Source organism: Lynx rufus, unplaced genomic scaffold (genome assembly GCF_022079265.1).
Source record: "Lynx rufus isolate CCGP_SWC_20201006 ecotype Redwood Valley unplaced genomic scaffold, mLynRuf1.p SCAF_16, whole genome shotgun sequence".
Lineage (NCBI taxonomy): Eukaryota > Metazoa > Chordata > Mammalia > Carnivora > Felidae > Lynx > Lynx rufus.
This window is the reverse complement of record NW_025814830.1, coordinates 16,955,157-16,968,834: the sequence shown is the minus strand read 5'-3', so window position 1 is coordinate 16,968,834 and position 13,678 is coordinate 16,955,157. Positions and strand designations below refer to the sequence as shown.

The window sequence follows — 13,678 nt, the reverse complement described above, 5'->3', positions numbered from 1 at the left end:
AGAGCCACCATTACAGGCAATGAACGCCATAGGCCAACATATTGACAGTTTACTCTTACCCTTTCTAGGGAGCCCCCCAATAAAGAAAAACAGTAAGCAAACACTGAGATCTCGGGGTGGGGAGTGGGTTGGCCTGTTGCAAACGGACAGGAGAGCTGCATTAGGTGGTTCCGTGGTCAAGAGAACCAAGTTGGGGGTCACCCAGACCACAATTGAAGCCTGACATCTCTGCCCACTGGCTGTAAGATCCTTCCCAATGGTGGGTCTCTGCCTCCGTGGGACTTGATTGTCTCACGTGTAGGACACAAATAATAAACCTTTGCAGGGTTCAACCTACTGCTCGTGGTCCCTGAGCTTGCCCTTCACCCCAGACATCCCTCTTGCCTCCAGATGCTTATAGCTAAAGCAGTGGGTATTTAACACTCAGATCTCTGAAGTTTCACTCCTACCCCTCCCCTCACGCCGCTTCTCCCACAGTCTTCCTGAACTCAGCTGAGGACTATCGATCCCTCCCTCGAACAGGAAAGTCACCCCACCTGCTATGGCAAGAGCAAGTGTACGAGTCCCCTCCTGCCTTTGCCCCAAAGGAGAGGCCGATGCTGCCTTACCTTTGCAAGCAATGCCTGCTGACCACCCCAGGCCAGGGAGACCCAGGGCCCCGTCCTCCATGGTCCTACCTGAGGCCTTCTCAAGCCTTCCCCTCCTGGCCTGGCTGGGACCGCCTTGCTCTGAACACCCGTGGCTCGAGTCTCTCCTCCTCACAAACATTAAAGAACCCTTCTGTCCCAGGTATGGGTGTATGTATCTTACCCCCACTCCGAAGATGGGGCCAACACCTTATCTATTTCCCTTTCCCCAGAGCCCTCACCCAGGGCCGGGCACAGGGTCTCAGTTCTGAGAACTTTTGCAGAATGATGACAAGTCCCCACTGGGCTGGTCCTAGGGCTCTCACCCAGCCGGGCACCCAGGCCACCAGCTGGTCAGCACCCACGTGTGCAGGGCCCTTCACTGAGCGCTGTAGGGAACACGGGCAGGCACGTGCTTGCCCCTGCCCTCCAGGAGATGACAGCCCCGCTGATGTGATCGCCTCCAGGTCACAGGCCTGGTCACTGGAGAAAAACATCACCTGGGAGTGCCACCCTGGGTCAGAGTCAGGGAAGGGGCTAGGATTCCAGCAGGACTGGGGAGCGGGTAAGATGCCATGAGATGCTGACAGTCACTCTGGGGGATAAAGGAAGGAGCAGTGGGTGGGAAAGAGATCCATGTAGGAAAGGAGTGGGGGCAGGGAAGGGCAGTGGAGGGTCTGGGGCGTGGACAGAGTTCCTGCGTGTCTGCAGCTAAGGACGAGCAGGGTTGGGGCAGGACAGGGAGTTTCTTTGCTACTTTCCAGGAGGCGGTACAGTCACTCAGACTGTAGCTCATAGACAACCCCGGAAGGCAAAGGCACTCATCAAGCCTCGGCTTACAGGGCACCCCTGAACCACATCCCTGGGAGTGAGTGCCCCACGAAGCAACATTACTCCCATAAATCTAATCATTATCCTGCCAGTGGGATTAAGGTTTTGTGCCTTAAAAGTGCCCCTATTTTTAAAGGCAATCATATCAAATATACCGTGTATTTAATCCCATTTTGAGATCCCCTCATGTTTAATTTATTATTATTATTGTTATTATTGTTTAACTTTGTTTGAGGCCTCTGTCCCTGACCCAGTAGCTGGCAGCCTCTGGCCAGAGCCTGATACTCAGGTTTGGAGCTCGGCTCCCCTGGGTACCCTCTGGGCCTCCCTGTCCTCACCTATAAAATGAGGATAATAACACCAGCATCCGCCTGTGAGATTTCAGTGAGCCAGTACATGTCAGCTGTTGCTCACAGAGCCCGGTACGTAGAAAGCACCCGTGAACATCATGATGTGCCCCGGGGAAAGACGAGCCTGGAAAACAGTGCCAGAAATGGGGGTGGGGAAAGTGGCTGGACGTGCAGGGGCTGAGAACCTCAGGAGCAAGATCGACCTCCCAGGGGCCACGTTTCAGGGGAAAACAGTCCTAAGGGGAGAATTGGGTCACCGTGATCTGGAAGGCTGGCTCTGCGGGCCGGGAGGGCTGGCCCAGCCCATTTCGCAGACTGGTACCCTCCCCCCCCCCCATCCCCTTCCACTGGCTGGCTGGCCCAGAGCCCTCAAGGGAGAGCTGATGAGTAGGGGCCCCTCCCCATCCCCATCAGTGTCTCCTCTGCCCCACCTGCCCCGGGGACCCCCAGCTCACCCTAGCAGGGCCTGTCCACACTCCCCCACACAGGCCTGGCTCGTATCGAGCCTGCCTGAGTCTCGTTTTGTTCCGGAAACAGTAGAATAAAATGAGTGTATTTTTCTGGTTATTAATTTTCTGACTGTTGTTGTTGTTGTTTATTTATCGAAATGGAAGATGTTTTATTTCCCAACCAGCTGCTACATGAAGTGTGAGGCCGAAACCATCCCAGTTCACGTTGAAAGAAACATCTCTTCTTCTTGCCGGGAAGAAGGAAAGAAAGAACCCATTTGATTAGGTCATGTTCACTGCTCCGTTGCTCAGGTAACTTGCCTACTTGAGTCCACCTGCCAGGCTGGGTCCCCAAACCCGGTTCTTGCCCTGTGGGGACCAGGCCCAGATGGGACCACGATGTCTTGATTCCCGGAGCTGCTGTGGGCCCGGTGCAGGCCAACGGTACAGATGGGGGTGAGGGGTTGGTAAGCCCCCCCAGAGTCAGCCGGGGCTAAGGGGCGTGGGAGAAGATGGGGCTCAGGACTCGGTCAGGGTCAGGGGCGGGCGTGACTTGCTGTGGGACGTGAGAGACAACAGTCCTCAGACCCAGCAGAGCAGTCGGCTTCAGGCTCCGGACTGTGAACCCCGCTCAGACCCGGGGACAGGCCTGGCCTGATCCACCTGGACAGAGAAGAAACCAGGAAGTCCTTTCTTTTCATCTTTACACACCCACACTGTCACTCACCAGGTCAGGTGGGTGCTTTGGAATGTAGCTCACCTAACGGGACCTCACCATCGACCCCATAAGAGACAAGAGGCTGAGACTCTAGTGTCCAGTAAAACCCAACGGTCATCCACAGGAAACTCTTGACATCCCTAGTTCCTGCCCTCCACACCACTGTGATGGTTAATCTTTGCCAAACCTATTTGGTCAAACACAGTGCCCCGATATTTGGTCAAACATTATTCTGGGTGGGTTTGGGACAGTGTTTAGGGGCAAGATTAGCATTTAAAATCAAGAAATGGAGTAAAGCAGATTACATACCCTAATATGGGGGGGGGCGCTCATCCAATCTACTGAAGGCATGGCTAGAATGAAGAGGCGGCCCTCCCCAAGCAGAAGAGAGAAGTCTCCCGCCTGACGGCCTTTGTATGAGAGCGTGACCTCCTCCCGGGTCAGCCGTCGCCTGCTGGGCCTGTTTCCCTGGAGAACCCCAACTAACACAACCCCTCCCCTGAAAAAAATCACATCCAGAGCCTTTACTGCAAACCTTGCTGGAAGGAGGAAGGGAGGGGTCCCTCTCAGTAGAGGCTCTCAAACCACAGGACTTGTCCCACTGGGTGGGGGGTATGCATGGAACTGAGAGAGAGGCACGGGACAAAGCCACAGAGTGAAAGGGACATAACCTTCCTCGAAATCACTTTGCGTGATGTAATCAGGCTCACACATTCTCTTTCACACTAAAGCGAATACCGACATATATGCAAAGAATGCAAACTTCGCAAGACTTTTTTTAAAAAGGAAGTCACGAGATGATACAGTTCACAAATGCGGTGGGTTCCATACCTCTGCCCTCATGACCCCCTTTTCCCCAGGGTGGGCTGTGTACCAAGGTGATAGAGGCATGGTGGGCTGGTCAGTCTGTCTGACCACCTGTCCCATCCTGAAGTCAAATTCACATGCAAGGAGTCCAAAACCGGGGCATGGCTTTGACCCTCAGACTCGAATGTTGTCTCCTCTGCCTGCACACAACCCTGTGCTCAGTGACTGCAACCTTGCTCTGGAGAAGAAGGTGGCTCAATGGAGGAGATTGCGGAACCCCCTTCTGGACTCCAAGGGAAGGCCCTCTGGGTTCCCTTTGCTCCCCACTTCAGCCTTTCCCCGTGGAGCTCCCTGCGGTCTGGGGAGCACACAGACCTTCCCTGCGCCTCACTTGGCCCCAGCCTCTGATCTGAAGCAGAAACTCAGGCTCATGTGTCTGGGCAAGGAGAAAGCCAGCTTCCATATTTGAGCCAACCTGAACTCGAGTTTGAAGTACTTCAAGCCCTCCCTGAGGGCTTTGTTAGGTCAGGGCCATGTGCTTGGCAGAAGCCGGTGCTGAGCTGTGTGGACTTGGCTGGGACACTGAACTCCTCCTGGACACCCACGGAGCATGACCTCACGGGTTCTCCGAAAGCAGGCAGACCCTAAATCAGGAGCCAAACAAGCGGAAGAGACTGATATGTAGGAACAGTCTTTGTTGGCTGGAGGATGGGGCATGGCCACCCAATGAAAATCTCCCCTTATTGCACTGTGCATGTTACTTAAAATGTGCACGCATGTGTGCACAAACACACACACACACACACAGGCAGGTGTGCACACGCATACACAGCTATAGATCACGCCTCTGAAACTTCACAGGGTTGTCCAAGATTCACTCGAGGATCCCTTTCTCTGGATTCCCCCCGGGTGCCACATAAGCGCACATGGCCACTGTCCACTGCGCCTACCGTCTCCATTCGGACGCTTCTCAGCTCCACACCCCCCCTCCATTCCTGTGACTGCCACCTTTTCTCCTGTTGTGACAGGGAAGGCTCTGTGGGGCCAAAGAAATTGGGTAAGAAATGAAGCCGGGGGATCTGATCGAACACTTACAAGGAATCACGCGCCCTCCTGAGCTCCTCAATGTTTCAAGGGGGTTGACGCTGGTTTCCCTGGCATCTGGTTATGAGACCAGAGAAATGAACGGGTACTTCCTAATCTGTGAGCCTAAAGATGATTGGCGTTGACTGCATTCTCTGTGACAAAGCACACACTGGGTCTTTACAGAGTTCTGTGGCTTTCAGGACCCCATGACGTCCGCTGGCAACACAGCACCATTATCCCCCCTCTTCCATGCTCTCCTGTGGATCACGGAGGCTAGAAACCCAGAAACTACATTTTCTGGAACCTCCTGGATGCTGCCGATGAGAAAAACTCGCCCAGTTATTTAGAAGGCAGAAGCCTTATCACTGCTCGTCTGGTAGCACTGGGCAGGCGTGTGGACTCTGCAGATAAGAACTTTTGCAGCAGCTCGCAAAGCGCCCGGCTATGCGCCGGAGGCACCTGCGGTCACGGCCGGTGGTACCGAGCAGTCTCGACTCTCCAACAGCCAGAGCCGTTTCCCGGACCGCCTTTCTTCCAGCCCTTCCGGGCCGGCAAAGCATCACATCCCCCGTATGAAATCTCTTCCTCCTTGAGATATCCAGAGTTATTCCCGTTTCCCACTGGAATGTATCTGGTCACAAAAAAAAAAAAAAAAAAAAAATACGCAGCGCCACTTGTGTATTTAACTCAATGTAAAATGACCTCCCTGGGACCACCCAAGAACATTGGCATAAAATAAAACAAGGTACGGCCTTCAGTTGAGGACTCTTGGCCCAGTGAGTAACCCACGTGATTAGCAACAGGTGCAGTCCTTGGTGTTTTCAACCAGGAGGATTTTGAAATATTTTATCAATTGTCCCATTTCACAGGTTTCTATCATCAGACCCTGGAGGGAAGCAAGAGAACCTTTCTTTTCGTGAAATTAAATTCCTGTGTAATAAAATCCAAGTACCTATCCAAACCATTGGTTGTCCTGTAACGATACAGCATTAAATATTGCTGGCAAACATGTTTAGCTCTCTGAGAAAATGAGATCATTGCCCATGAAGGTGGCAACCTTCAGGGATTTGAGACGGTTGCCCCAGACACCCCCACCCCCACCCCGAAACGAGAGCTGTGAGCTCTGCAGGTCAAGGGCACAGGGGCTGGTACCCAGTGCCCTGGGGAATATTCAGCTCCACCACCCTCTACCCTGCTGCTAAATGTGCCATCACCCCCTTACCAGACTTCCTTCCATCTTCTTCTCTACAATGATGGCCACAGTCCACTTTTGAAAATGCGTCCAGGGTAACTGGGTGGCTCAGTTGGTTAAGCATCTAACTCTTGATTTCTGCTCAGGTCACGATGTCACGGTTCATGGGATCAAGCCCCGCATCAGGCTCCATGCTAACAGCAGGAAGCCTTCTGGAATTCTCTCTCTACCCCTCTCTCTCTGCCCCTTCCCTGTATGCTCTCTCTCTCTCTCTCTCTCTCTCAAAATAATTTTTTTCAATGTTGATTTATTTTTGAGAGACAGAAAGAGACAGAGTATGCATGGGAGTGGTGGGGCGGGCAGGGAGAGATAGCGAGACACAGAATCCAAAGCAGGCTCCAGGCTCCCAGCTGTCAGCACAGAGCCCGACATGGGGCTCAAACTCACTAACCATCGATATCAGGACCTGAGACGAGGTCGGATGCTTAATCCACTGAGCCACCCAGGCGCCCCTCTCTCAAAATAAATAAATAAACTTTAAAAAAAAGAAAATGCATCCACAGAAGAGGTCTCCCTTTGAGGTCATCGAGGACAAGCCAAGCTGTTTACATGCAGGGACACGAAGACACAAAGCAAGACAACCTGTCTCCGCACAGCTATCTGAGCACCTGCCGTGTACCGAGGATATGGCGCTAAGTTGCGGGAGCACCGAGGCGGGCCGGGCAAGCTCGCAGCTCACATTCGAGCAGCCGACACAGCCGACAAGTGAGTACATCGTGAGTCAGCCAGATCACTTCAGCCAGCGGTAACTGTCGTGCAGGAGGCCAAACAGTCACTGCAATAATGAGTGACCGGCGGGGAGTGCGCACGTGGGCAGGACTGTCTTCTGACACAAGTCGAAATAGGCCTCTCCGGGGAGAGGAGGTGCAAGGAGCCACCTCAGAGAAGAGCCGGAGGGAAGCACCCGGGCCGAGGGAACAGCCAAGCAGGGAGGAACCTGGCATATCGGGGGACACAGAGAAAGGCCAGGATGGCCAGAGCGGAGTGAGAAAACGAGGCCAGGACCAAAGGCCAGGTGGGAGCATGTCAGGCCTGACAGATAGGTAGAAGGAGTGGGGTTTATTCCAACGCGTTGAGAAGCCATCAAAAGATTTTATTTTTTTTTTAAGTTTATTTATTTTGAGAGAGAAAGAGCAGGGGAGGGTCAGAAAGAGAGGGACAGAGAGAATCCCAAGCAGGCTCCATTGCTCTCAGCAAGGAGCCTGACATGGGGTTCGATCCCACGAACTGAGAGATCATGACCTGACCCAAAATCAAGAGTCGGACTCTTTTTTTAAATTTTTTTTTTTTCAACGTTTATTTATTTTTGGGACAGAGAGAGACAGAGCATGAACGGGGGAGGGGCAGAGAGAGAGGGAGACACAGAACCGGAAACAGGCTCCAGGCTCTGAGCCATCAGCCCAGAGCCTGACGCGGGGCTCGAATTCACGGACCGCGAGATCGTGACCTGGCTGAAGTCGGACGCTTAACCGACTGCGCCACCCAGGCGCCCCAAGAGTCGGACTCTTAACCGACTGAGCCACCCAGGCGCCCCGCCATCAAAATATTTTAAACAGCTCCCGGCAGACTCAGAGTACGGATCCCGTCCCCATACAAGAGACTCCTACGAGCAGCCCGGCTCCCCCAGTCCAGCCCGGTGCCATCGTATCATGCCCCCACCCCTGGGTCTCCCAACCTAGGGTCCCCTTCAGCACACCTTGAGATGAAGTGTCCATGCCCTAGGCCAGTCTGGCGCACCTCTCCCGATCCCCCCAGATTAGCCCGGGCCTCGTGAATCACCGCACGCAAAATTCACGCCCACTACGTACTCACTCACTGCAGCCCTGATGGGAAAGGTTACCCTTCCTCACCCTGGACCCCGGACCCTGGACCCTGGACCCGCACAAATGCAACCTGAGTTGCACACTAACAGTGCGTGTCAGGAATGCCTGCTGAGCTCACACGCAGCTAGAACCCCCGGTATTACTGGGTATGCACACCACCCCCCACCCCCGTCTGGGAGAGCACACACAAGCTCCTGTGTATCCAACCTCCGTCTATTCGCGTATTCATCAAACAAGCAGGTATTGAATACCTTCTCGGGCCAGGCCATCTACCTGCTCCTAGGTCATGGCAACGAACAAGGCAAGGTAGTCCCTGCCTGTGTGAACGGTCTGTCACTTCACACAGATTACCACACGCTGAGCAGATGAAAACACACATTCGGTATCTCAACGTTCCCCTGAGTCAGGACTCCGGGCACGGCTCAGTCGAGTCTTCTGCTGAGGGTCTCACTGGGCTGCAGTCAAAGTGATGGCCGGGGCTGTGACCTCAACTGAGGCCCAGGGTCCCCTTCCCAGCTCACTGGGTGTCGGCAGAAACCCAGCTCCTTGTGTTTGTAGGGCTGAGGCCCTCAGCACCTAGAAGCCACCGCACATGCCCTGCCCTGTGGCCCTCCTCCACAACACGGCAGCCTGCTTCTTCAAGACCGACGGGAGAGCCTCTCTCTGCTGCTTCAAGTCCCTGACTTCTAGACCCTCTTCTAGACGGTTCACCTGATTAGGTCAGGCCCACCCAGGATAAGCTCCGTTGTGATTAACTCACAACCAAGTCACGTGGGACCAGAGTTATATCTGCAAAACCCCTTCACCTTTTCCATACAGCACATCACAGTGACACCTACGTTCACGGGGAGGGGTCACACACACACACACACACCCTACGTTCACGGAGAAGGGTCACAGGGCACACACACAACCCCCTACCGGGCAGGAATCTCGGGGCCACCTGGCACACTGCCCGGATGGCATTCCCACTCCAGCGGAGAAGCAAACCTTGACACGGGGCCGGAAAGGTGGCGGCCTCCCAACGGGGGCACCGTGGGCGAGCATCTCAGCTCCATCCCGGGCCGCGGGGGGCCTGGCTGGGTGCCACGCGCACCGCTGCGCGCCGCCCAGAGTTCAGCTCGGCCTCCTCGCTGCTCACACATGCTCTCACACATTCTGTGACAACTGTCAGTGGCTTATTCATCGTTTCAGATTGCAACTTTCTGTTTTCCCAGACACCCACTTGAATACCCTGACATTTCTGTGCAGCCCATAACATTCTGTCAATTGTTTACATCTTCCTCGCACACCGATCGGCTTTTCGGTTACGTTCTTGGCCCCTTCCCGGTCCTGGTGCCTGAGGCCTGCTGAGAGGCTCACAGTCGCTCCCTCACCGTCCACACGGGCGGATCGTCAATGAAGTGTGCCACATCCCCGCGTCAGTCAGCCCCAGAGACGCAGCTTATACCCCAACCTCAGGGTGGAAGCTGCCTGCAAAAAAGGCAGCCCGCCTGAGCAGAAGTTTTTCCTCTGTCCTTTTCCAGTTTGTAGCTAAAGGCCCGTTCCCAGAAGCTGCAGGGGGACAGAACTGTCCCCAGGCTTTTCACCTGCCTTTCCATCTGCCCCACGTCTGGCTCAGCAGCGGGACCTGCCAGCCAGCGCCCCGGCCGCCACCCCGCCTCCCCTTCTGTTTGGACCGCCTTCACCGGCCCTCGGCGACCACACTTGCTCGCCGGTGCTCCGCCCTCCCCAACCCTGCTCCTGCAGCCCTTCCTTCCCCCCCCCACCCCCCCACCCCCACACGCCGCAGAAGAGGGCTTCCGAAAACACAGCGCATCACTGCCCCGCAGACAACCTTAAAGGGCTTCCCGCTGCACTAAGAACGCACTCCCAACTTCCGCCTCTGGTCTACAAGGCCCGGCAAGACCTGTCGCCTGCTTACCTCCTGCCCCTTCGCAAGCCCTCCCACGTGCCAGCTACCGGCCACGCAGCTTTTCCTGCCGCTCCTCGGGTTCTCTTCCACGGCAGCGTGTGCGTGCACCTGCCCTTCTCGTCGCTCGGACTATTCGCCCCCACCCACGTGGGAAAGTGAGACATTTTAGAATGAACGGCGCCAGGACAAACGGACAAGTGTCCGGAAACAAAACCCGACGTTTAGCTCCTGCGTGGCTGCTGCCAGACCCGCAGACGTAACAGCGAGCACAGGCTCCCTCGGCCATCCTCCACCTCCCCACCTCGGATGTTTGTTGCACAGTCAGTGTTGTGATTTTCAGGTATGTTCTTAATGTGTCTGTTTACTTTTGTTCCCTGCCTCCATGCGAGAAGGCAAGTCCCGGCCAGGCAGAAACCATGTTGCTGTGGCTCACCGTCACCTCCCCGGTCGCTGCGCTGCCTGGCACCATGGCAGGTGCCCCGTGCAACGCGAGCTCGAAACACAGCTGTGTGATGAAAGTATGGACGAGTGCATGAAGGAATGCACGTTGGGACGAGTGCATGAATGAATGCACATTGGGGCGGGTGCATGAATGAATGCATGTTAATTCTGTAGTGTGAAAAATGCGAATCCGTTGTACGACCAGAAATGTAGGAGGCAGGAAGGAGGATCTCATCACGCTTTATGTTAGAATCTATTCTAAAGGTGTAATAGTTAAAACTGGGGCACTTTCAGCGAAGACTCTAAACAGAAATGAATGAATGGAATGGAATGGAATGGAAAGTCAAGTAAGCAGACATATCACTCAAATACTCAGACAGTTGTTTTTCAAATCAGCAGAAAAAAAAAAAGAGATTATTTTAAAAATTGGATGGGACAGCTAACTAACAACAAAGAGAAAAATAAGCTAGAGCCCTATTTCTTTATGAAGAAAGAAATACATTTGAAGGACTAAACATTTGAATGGTAAATTAAGCCATGATATTGTAGAATAAAATTTCTGTTAATTAACAACATAATCTCAGGATAAATAAATCCTAAGTATGACACTAGAAAAAACATTGATATATCTGACCATGTGAAAATGAACAAGTCAAACTTACAAGTAACGGTTGTGTTGGGGCGCCTGGGTGGCTCAGTTGGTTGGGCGACTGACTTCAGCTCAGGTTATGATCTCACTGTTCGTGAGTTCGAGCCCCGCATCGGGCTCTGTGCCGACAGCTCAGAGCCTGGAGCCTGTTTTGGATTCTGTGTCTCCCCCTCTCTCTACCCCTCACGCTCTGTGTCTCTCTGTCTCTCAATAATAAATAAACGTTAAAAAAAATGTTTTTTAAAAAACAATTGTGGTAGCAGGACTTCAGCCGCGATGGAGAAGAGATATCAGCAATCTCTTGCCCTCATAAAACAAATACAAAACTGGACAAAGTCACCAAATACAAGCTGTTAAGGATTCTGGGAATTGACCAAAGATAAACGACTAATTGGAAGTGGGTCTCCATGAAAACCTGCTAGAACTTTGAGTCAGTGCAAGTCTGTGGCTTTCTTCCTTGGGGCTTCCCCCGTCCACCTTCCCACATCAGTCAGCACTGTAATTTTCTCAGGACAAAGCTGGCTGTGAAAACCATCATCCATCATCCCTTCTGACAAAGGGGGCTGACCTGTTTTGGAGTGGAAGGCAAACCTGTACCTGGTGTATTGTCAGTAAAAGTGCAAACTCAGGCGGGACCTGAGTGTCTGACTCTTGATTTCAGCTCAGGTCATGATCTCACGGTTTGTGAGTTCGAGCCCCACATCCGGCTCTGCACTGACAGTGTGGCTCCTGTTTGGGATTCTCTCTCTCCCTCTCTCTCTCTCTTCCCCTCTGCTGCTTATACTTGTCCTCTCTCTCTCTCTCTCTCCCTCTCTCTCTCTCTCTCTCTCAAAATAAATCAATAAACATTAAAACAATTTTTAAGTGCAAACTCAGAAGGAAATTAATGGGGGAATAAACACAGATTTGTTCATATAAGGTTGCAGCCCCACTTGAGATGACGGGTGAAATGGCCAAAAATTTAATGAGGAAGGTACTGGAAGAGCCAAATAAGTTACCCACACATCTGTGGCTGCCTGAAGAACCACTGGCATGTGCAGGTAAGACTCAAGAGAACGCAGAAGAAATGAAAACTAAACCTTAAGACAAAGTTGAAAACTGCCTAGACATGAAATACACTCCCCGACCTAAGTACAAATCACTCAGCAGAGTGTGGCGTAGAAAAGAGCCCAAGACATGTGAGGTCATCTTCCTAATCATTGGCTGACTACGAATCGACACAGATACAGTGGCTACTCTTGGGAAGCCAAGCTAAAAAACAAAAATAAGAATTTAAAAATCGGGGCATCTGGGTGACTCAGTCAGTTAAGCATCTGACTTCGGCTCAGGTCACGATCTTGTGGTTCATGAGTTCGAGCCCCACATACGGCTCTGTGCTGACAGCTCAGAGCTTGGACCCTGCTTCAGACTCGGTGTCTCCCTCTCTCTCTGCCTCTCTTCTCTCTCTCTCTCTCTCTCTCTCTCAAAAAATGAATAAACATTAAAAAAATTTAAAAACTAAGCAGGTACATTTGGCTACACATGCTTAGAAGACAGATTCTGCCAATTAAGTTCAGACAAGTTATTAAAGAAAAAAACCTTCAGGATAAAAACCCCAATCCAGAGTTGCTACAATAAATTTTTACAATGTCCAGTTCTCAATCAAAAGATCACAAGACATGTCAAAAAATAGGAAAGCATGAACTATACTCAGAGTAAATAAGAATCATTATAACTAATGATGAGTTGGCCCAGATGTTGAATTTGGATTTAGCAAAGACTTCAAAGCAGCTATTATAATAAATATGTTCAAAGAATTAAAGAACACTATGTTTCAAGAATTAAAGGAAAAACCTGTTTCACACCATATGCAAATATTAACTCAAAAATGGACCAGCAACCTAAAAATGAGAGCAAAACCATAAAAATCTTAGAAGAAAACACAGGGGAAATCTTCATGATCTTGAACTTCATGACCTTGAATTCTCAGATAAGACACCAAAGGCATGAGCAGCAAAAGAAAAAATAAATAAATAGATACACCCACCTGGCAGGGGAGATTCCATGATCAGGAAGGTGGTTTTCCCAGGGCAAGGCTTACCCAGTGCACTTCAGATATGCTGACCCATATAATCGTCCCAAATGTGGGAAACTTGACTGCATAATTTGGGGTAGTGGGGGCTGCATTTGTGCTCTCTCAGAAAAAAAATAGGTAAATTGGACTTCATAAAAATTAAATATTTTTGTACATTAAAGGGGAGTAGGAAGAAAGTAAAAAGACAACCTACAAAATGGGAGAAAAGATCTGCAAATCATATATCTAATAATATTCTAGCATTCAGAATATATAAAGAACTCTTACAGCTCAACAGCAAATGAGGTAACACTTCACATTTCACATAAAAATTAAGATGAATTGGCAAGGATGTAGAGAAATTAGAATCTTCATACATTGTTGATGGTAATGTAATATGGTACAGCCACTGTGGAAAATAGTTGGTGATTCCCCAAAAGGCTACATCTAGAATTACCATATGACCCAGCATTTTCCACTGTTAGGAGTATACTCCAAAGAATTGAAAACACATACACAAACACATGGACATGCACGGTCATAGTTATAATAGTTACAATAATAAAAAGGTGGAAACAACCCAAATGTCCATCAATGAATGAATGGCTAACAAACTGTGAGATATATATATGTGTATATATATATGTGTGTATATGTGTGTATATATATATACATATA

At 51.2% G+C, this 13,678-nt stretch overlaps 1 non-coding gene across 1 annotated transcript; it reads left to right on the top strand.

Moving 5' to 3' along the window:
• Window positions 1-12,965: 12,965 nt before the first annotated feature.
• Window positions 12,966-13,128, top strand: LOC124511966 (U1 spliceosomal RNA). The gene has a single exon (XR_006962007.1). It is a non-coding gene; the product is annotated as a U1 spliceosomal RNA (small nuclear RNA).
• The last annotated feature ends 550 nt before the right edge of the window (window positions 13,129-13,678 follow it).